Source organism: Gossypium arboreum, chromosome 8 (assembly GCF_025698485.1).
Source record: "Gossypium arboreum isolate Shixiya-1 chromosome 8, ASM2569848v2, whole genome shotgun sequence".
NCBI lineage: Eukaryota > Viridiplantae > Streptophyta > Magnoliopsida > Malvales > Malvaceae > Gossypium > Gossypium arboreum.
This window is the reverse complement of record NC_069077.1, coordinates 129,154,647-129,163,186: the sequence shown is the minus strand read 5'-3', so window position 1 is coordinate 129,163,186 and position 8,540 is coordinate 129,154,647. Positions and strand designations below refer to the sequence as shown.

The 8,540-nt window shown below is 32.6% G+C and overlaps 1 long non-coding RNA gene across 1 annotated transcript; it reads left to right on the top strand.

Moving 5' to 3' along the window:
- Positions 1–1,537: 1,537 nt before the first annotated feature.
- Positions 1,538–3,176, top strand: LOC108469064 (uncharacterized). The gene is made up of 4 exons (XR_001869034.2): positions 1,538–1,914; positions 2,007–2,119; positions 2,201–2,282; positions 2,917–3,176. It is a non-coding gene; the product is annotated as an uncharacterized LOC108469064 (long non-coding RNA).
- Positions 3,177–8,540: the final 5,364 nt, after the last annotated feature.

Sequence of the window (8,540 nt, the reverse complement as noted above, 5' to 3'; positions counted from 1 at the left end):
AAAATTTCCTTAAATCTCAATTTTCTTAATTTCATCATATTTGATAAATTGTTAAAATGGTTAAATTATTTATTCATGAAAATAAACAAATTTCATTCATTATATATGTTAGATTATCCTAAATGATTTTTTCTTGTAAAGTAAAATATATAAGTAAATATTTACTCATTCACTAATTAAAGTTCAACCAAGATTAAATTGCATTTTATGGTCAAATTATAATGTGAGAAGATAACATATATTAATAAGTAATCTAAATTGCTTATAGTTTAAAGAATCAAATTGAACAAATGATTTATTCAAAGGACTAGTATATAATCTATAAATCTGATTGGGGAGATAATTTATCTTGGTTATCTGAGCATAATTTATCTTGGCTATCAGAGCAGAATTGGCTTCTAGAAATAGAGTTATAGATGTGATTATTTGGGCTCACAATATATTAGATAAGACTCAAGTTGAATTTATTCTAAATTCATTTACAAATTTATTCATTTGTAACGTTTATGGTATGATTAACCTAAATTAAGTATGTGAATGATCATATACTTTGATATGTCGAAAACTTACAATCTTGGTAAGGGGCAAAAAGTTGGCATATTGAGTATATGACTTATGTATGATATGACTTCACTTACAATAGTGGAACCATAGCTCGATAAAAAAAAGTAAATGGTATCCTCTCAATTGTATTGTATGAATTATGAAAATGGGACAAGGTTAATGGTATTTATCAAGGACAAACATTTTTTCATTATTATTATTGATTTGATTAATGATAATTTTCGTCATGGAAGAAATAATGGTGACTTTGACATAAAATGGATCGAATTAGGTGAAAAAATTTAACCTAGAAAGATCATGGATATCTTATAAAGATAACACACATATGATAAGACCATTGAACTAAAGTTTAAAATAAGTAGCTTTCGTAATGATATATAATGTGGAGCTCAATCGTGGTACCTTTGGTAGATTGAATCCATAACGAAATAACTATGTAATTGATAAATGAAGAGTCGGAACTTAATTACATGTTATTTTAGCCTTCATTATATATGTTCAATTGCTCTCTTTATTACCTCAACATAACTCTTTAAGAGATTGCATGTAATATGAACACTTGTATGGAATAATAAATGATTGAACAAAGAAAAATGATTCACTAGTTTTACTTATCGGAGTAATAAGTGTTTTTTTTTTAAATTTAATGATTAATTTAATATAAGGTTAATTTAATCACTTTGGTATCCGGATTGAATGAAAAATCCTAAGTGGAGCTAAATTAAAAGATAATGTTATCTAATTATTTTAAATGAAATAAAATTAATTTAATAAATTTATGCATGCATTTTAATATAGTAAAATTGACATAACTTTAACATAATTTTTTTTTTGAAATAACCCAGTTGGAAGATATTAATAAATAAATCAAAATAGTCCAACAACCATAACAAATGGAAAACTAAATCCCCACAAACAGTCAAACCCAATTTCCTAAAAATAATAACTATACCCCAGCCTAATTAATGGACTCTGCCATTTGGAAACACAAATCACAATAAAAAAAAGTCCATTTCCAAATATTTCCTTTCCCAAAACCAGATCCTTATGGCTCTTAAAATCAGAAGCATTCGACAATGGCTTGAAAAACACCACTATCTATTTTCTCCTATTGACTCTTACTTCCTTTCACTACTGCTTTCCCCGGTAAGTGTGCAGCCCAACATTACCTTGAACTTGATTCTCATTGCACAGTACCAGAGATACTCCCCCCAACCGTTCCCTGCCAATATTTCTCCGCCGCCTCCTTTACGAAATTTGGCACCTTATCAAGAAGATAAGTATTCCTTTCCCCCTTTAATCCTTCAATGGCCAAAAGATGACCCACTTGGTTCCCCTACCTCTGAATATGTGAGAATACAGTTTTTAAATCTCTTCATCAAAGGGTTTAGATTTGAGATGTAAGCACTGATGCATGAATCATCTTTTCTGTTTGCCTGCAGTTTCTTTATCACCGTAAGTGAACCGCCTTTGATCATCGCATCTTGAAACCCAAAATCAATGCCCAATCACATTACTTAGAGACATGCAATAGCTACCGCAGCGAAACCCATTGGTATGTGATTATTAATATTTTTTGTTGACCCCAAAATAACCCCATTTGATTTCTAATAACAATCCTCGCTCATGAGTTTAGGGAGTGAGTTTGAAAAGCCCCATCAAAATTTATCTTTATGAAAGCGTTCTCTGGAGGCCTCCATCCTACAATCTCAACTCTGGTAACAAGTAACAGTTTGTTTAAGGCATCTAATTCTTCTAATTGAGCTTTAATCCTTTCTGGTATTGTTTGAGCCTGATTTTTAATCCCATCATGCACATATTTATTTATTTCAGTCCATAACACCTAAAGGGTACACCCCATTATCCTACAAGTTTGGTTAGACGAGGTAGAAACTAAATTATCAAGTCAATCCTGAAAGATAAGAACAATGAACTCTATATGCTATTAAATGTTTAATTTGTTCCACACTTCTACTACGATGATACAATCTCGAAATGAGTTCTAGACTGTAAATTTTATCTTCTCCGGTAGGTTAAGTTTCCACAGCTTGAAAAAAATTGTATAATTTATTTGATTCCAGTAAGGCCTAGATAAAAATGAATTTTGTATAAGAATGTTGTACCCACTACGAACCGAGAATACCCCAGGCGCCTCGCCTCGCCAGGCAATTGAATCCCTCTAAAGTGTCTGTGTTAAAGGAATACATAGAGTTTTCCTTGCTTCCTTAGCACTAAACATACTGGTAATAAACTGAAAATTGCATTGCCCAGTTTGTTGATCAATTAAATCAGAAACATTTACTAAATTTTTGCCAATATATATTGTCTAAATTCTGTGCCCCTCCAATCCAGGAACCCACGCATCTATCCAAACATTAATTTTGGAACCAGTACCCATGCGCCAGCACAAACCGTCTTGAAGTAATCCCTTTGCAGACGATATATTCTTCTAGGTATAAGATGTGTAAGCTCCCAAGTTTGAACTCATGAAATCCGACTTCGGATAATACTTTGCTTTTAGCGATCTTACTAACAACATGTTTGTATTAGTCATTAAATGCCAACATTGCTCTGCCAGAAGCGCCAAATTAAACTTCGTTAAACTTTGAAAACCCATTCCCCCATTATCTTTGGGATCACATAAATTCAACCATTCACATTAATGAATCCCTTTCTTTTCCCCATGCTTTTGCCACCAAAATTGACTAATAATTCTTTCCAACTCTAAGCACAGGGACTTCGGTCAAAGAAAAGGACATAGCATAAGTAGAGATGGCCTGAAGGACACTTTTTATAAACACCTCATTACCTTCTTGTGATAATGGCTACACACACTAACTCTTAATACAATTTAGCATACGATCTTTCAACAAATTAAAAGTTTGTTTCTTTTTCATCCAACCATATCAGGAAGGCTTAAATATTTTTTCAGGTCTGATGAAAAATATACCTCTAATTCTTTAGAGAGCATTCTTCTTTGTTGTTCTTGTATTTTTGAACTGAAAAAATAACTGATTTATCAAAGTTAACATATTAACTCGAACTTATGTCATACTCCTACAAAATCTGCTTTAAGACCAAGGCTCCTTCTTTTGTGGCTTCACCAAAAAGAATACAATCATTGGCAAATAATAAATGAGATATTTCTGGTCTTCGATGATACATTTTTGCCTTTTTTAATAAACCATCCCTCATCGCTAATCTCATAAGGGTTGAAAGACCCTCACTACATATGAGGAAAAAATAAGGGCTAAGTGGATCACCCTGTCTAAGGCCCCTAGTTGGTGTAAAGACCTCTCTCATTTCCCAATTAAGCACTATGAAATAAGAAACTGCACTAATGCATTCCAAAATGAAATCGGCCCAACCAGTTGAAAAACCCATTTTTTAGCATTACTTCCCTCAAGAACATCCACTCCACTCTATCATACGCTTTATTCATATCAAGTTTCAATGTAAAAAAGCCTCTCATTCTTGTTCTTTTTTTTTAAAAAAAAGCATTCAAAACCTCATAAGCTAAAAGAATATTATCCGTGATTTGTCGACCCGAAACAAAAGCACTTTATGCCTCGTCAATACAATTATTCAACACTTTTTGAAATTGATTTACCACTGTTTTTGAGATAATTTTATAAATGACTGAACATAGACTAATGGGTTGAAAATGCACTAACTTGGTCAAATTTGCAATTCTTGGAATAAGAACAATGTGAGTCCGATTAATCTCCAATAAGGAAGTGCCTCCATTAAGAATATCTAGACAAAATGAACCAACATCTTGGCCTACAATATGCCAATACTTCTAATAGAACAAAGCAGGTATACCATCAGAACCCGAAGCTTTAGTTGGGGCCATCTTTTTTAACTCAGCAAGAATCTCCTTCTATTCATATTTTGATGATAAGATCCTGTTTTGCTCTTCCATTTTACACTGTCTCACCTCTTCCAAAATATGATTCGAGTTGCCAAAACCTTGAGATGAAAATAGATTAGAGAAATAAGTATTCGCTATATTTAACATACCTCCTTGCTCCATTATAATCATTCTATCCTCGCCTTGTAACCCCCTAACCCAATTTGTTCGATGACGTTGAGAAGTAAACCGATGAAAAAACATCATATTTCAATCCTTTAATTTCAGCCAATTAGCTCTCGCCCTTTGCTTCTAATAACATTCTTCCTTGTCTATCTCCAAATTGAGCGTCACTTATGTATCCAAAAGCTTCGCAATATTCATCTCATCTTTCATCTCCAAATTCAAATCTCCTAATTTTCTTTGAAGCGTTTCTATATTACCCTTCTTTCTCTTTTTCAACGAATTAGTCCACTTCTGCAAACCTAAACATAAAAATTTCATACATTCAAGAACAATCCACCCATTGGTACTCCACAACTTACGAATCTTAGGGTTACAAGACTCCTCTAAAGTCCACCATGATTCAAAGTGAAATTTGTACCGTGGTTTCAGTTGGAAAACGAGTTTGGAAAACACAATGGAAAATAAATTTAGGGAAAACTAGAGTTTAAAAAATTTTCCAAAATAAGATATTGGTTGTGATATCTGAAGTAATAAACACTTAATCAAAATTGTACATTTTCGATTCGTCTAGGATGAGCGCTTCGACTGAGTAGTCTTCTCCGCTATACTCAAGCTCATGTTTGTTGAGTGTGGGCTCGCTTCGAATTTGAAATTTTTTCACAAAATTACCAATAAAATAATTTTACAGTTTCTCTAAACTTTTGGGTCAAGTTGTAAATCAGAAAAATATCTTTAGAAATTTTCTGTAATAATCTCTTCAGCGAATTTTCTCTCTATAACTTTCTCTTGAATTCACGTGTGTGTAAATAATGACCTAATACTCTCTTTATATAGGGAGAGTTTAGAGAGTTCAACTATGATTAAGCTTAATCACTTTAATATTAAATTAATATAATATTTATCAAGATAAATATTGAATTAAATTTAATATTAAATCTTATTAAAATAATAGAATGCTTATCTACAACATAAACATTAAATTAAATTTCATATTAAGATAATAACTTTAATATTAAATGAATAAAATGCAATTAAGATAAGTATTAAATTTAATTTAATATTAAATTATTAAAATAATTTTATTTTTAAAATAATTAATTTAAAATCAAATTCTCTGGTAGAATTCCAGTGGAAATGTAACTCTTCCACTGATCAACCACCGATGACCAATCTGCCGTAAATATCGGATGTTCTTGTCATGACCACTTGCACTACCGTAATGCGGTGATGTAGGTACGGCACCCTTACTGCACCTTAAGTCGGTTCGACTGCTGTCAGTTTGGCCTGACGACTCGATCGATCCGGTCTATTTAGACTGTTGCCTGATTTTACATGCCGAGTCCGATTAGACCAGTTTTTGAGTCTTGGTCTCGGTTTGGGCTCCCGGGCCCAATTTACTATCTCAGGTCCAATATTCAAGTTCAATTACCCATTGGGCCAATTTTCTGACTTGAAAATTAATTTTCAAAAATGTCATGTTAATTTTAATTAATTTAATTTTACTTAATCAAAATTAATTTTTCAACAATCACTTAGAATTTCCAAATTAATTTTTAAGAAAATTCTTTAATCAAATTCTCTAGTTTAACAATTCTTACGACCACTTAATTTAATTCCACATCTAATAAATCGACTCAATTAAATTATTCTCGAAGTCATAGAATTTTTTTCTAATTCAAATGCAATCAGATCGAACTTTTGTTGAGCTAGCAGATGGATCAACCTGACATATGCAATTAGGCTCTAGTGATTGCAATTATGTCCAGATGTATCATTCCGATAACTTGCAATTACATAATCATGGAATCAATTCAGAAAATGTATCATGCTTGAAAACTCCTTATTGTATACTATTTATGAAAGTAATTCATCCAATTGCTTTGTCCAATGACCTCGTCATGTGTGTTACCATCATATGATATCCTTCATTCCTTTGAGTTAAATTCGTTCATTCAATACAATAATATTTTATCTCATTGTCACCATTGTGTCTTCTTAATGATTAATATGATCACTATCAACAAATGACTGTGATAAATTGCTTGTTCGAGAACAAGCAACTCGTGGCCACGTTCCATATTTATCAATCCTCACAATGCCAATGAGAGGATATCATTAACTCTTTAATTAAGCTATGAATTCCACAGTTGCTAGAAAGCCATGCTATACACTTGTCATGTGCCCAACATATGACTATGGGCTCGATCATTTTTAGAGCATAAGCCTCTACTTATATCAAATCATATGAGTTGTATACGCATGGTCAGTGACTAACTCAGGATTTAGGTAAACCACACCATGAACGTCACAAGTGAATTAATTCACAAATGGATTTAGAATTAATTCATCTTGGGTCCAGTCCAATGTATCATTCTACCAATGAATACATCTATGTCTTCGTGGAGCCAATTGCTCTGATAGCCAAAACTAGCCATCTCCCCAATTGGAATTGTAGACGACATAATAATCCTTCTTAGTATTTGAATCAAATACTTACTTTGATCCTTTTACGAGATTACAGACTCATTTAGATTATCTACTGAAGTAAGTTTGTCTTTTTTACAATGTAAACGTTCTTTACAATGCCACTTATTCTCAGTTTGAATTTTAGATAATCAATGAACTAATATTTGCTTGTCAAAATTTTTCTATGCATGCAAAATATAAAAGACAGAAAATAAAAAAGACATAATAGTGGAATGTAAAATTAATTTTATTTATTTATTTATCGTTCAAATAAATAGAAAACAGTTACATGTTTACTACAATATGGAAACATTTCCCAACAGTTTTATCTTTACTACATCGTCCAACCTCTCTAATATTGTTTTCTGCAAAGTTTTATCTTTCCCATGTAAACCATGGTCCTTCATATCCTAGATCTTCTAGGTGACATTTAGTCAATATCTCAGAACTCCTTCACACGCCCTTCCTCCTATGGTAACCCACTATTCTTCTTATAAGAATAAAGAATCTCATTAAAATCTCCCCATACCATCCAAGGAAAATTTTGATCTTGACCCAACCATTTTAAAATATTCCAAACCTCTAATCAACCCCTCACCTTTGGAGAGCCATAGAAACTCTTCGTCCTTCAATTTTCCCCACTTGAGTTTTCTTGAACCTCTATATTTATGTAATGCTTCAAAAAACTTCTTAAAATTATAGATACATCTCATTTCCATCCCAGACAAAGCCCACCTCTTATACCCTCAGCTTGTACATCAATTTTGTTATAAAACCCACATTTTCTATGAACACCCTCCATCCTTCGTGAATCCAGCTTCATTTCTATAAAAAAGACAATTTAGGAATGATTAAGTTTCAACGTATGCTGAAGCTTTCTAATTGCTCACGAACTCCTCAACCTGCGAACATTCCAACATAAGAGTTTTATTGCTGCCGATCGGATTGCCCTTTAGTAGTCGTTTATAATTCTGAGGTAAGAACCTGCATACTCTCTTCAATTACCACCAATGCATCTGAACTACCAGAACCATTAGCAGTAGAAATCATTTGTCTCATCCTCTTTTTTCCCTCAAGACGTGCTATTGGATTTTCCTCTAGATCATATACCATCAGTTCCTATCCATGCCCAATTAACCAACTTAATCGATCTCCATTTTCCATATTCAGATTACCTTCCAAATTTATACCCAATATTGGGTTAATATGCTTTTTATAATCCAATAGTATAGTATCCCTACCATTCGATCCCAAGAGAACTTTTCAACTCCTCCTGAATTTTCTGTTCCCTTATCCTCGTGCAGCTAAATACTCAATGTCCCTAAACCCTAAACCCTAGAAACTATCCCATCCCATATCTCCCTCTTGGAAATCGTTATTCAACCGAACTAGATAGAAACTATCCCCATGACCTTGTCGCACACATAATAAACAGAATAATGTGAGTTTCTCATTTTTTAATTTCGCATAA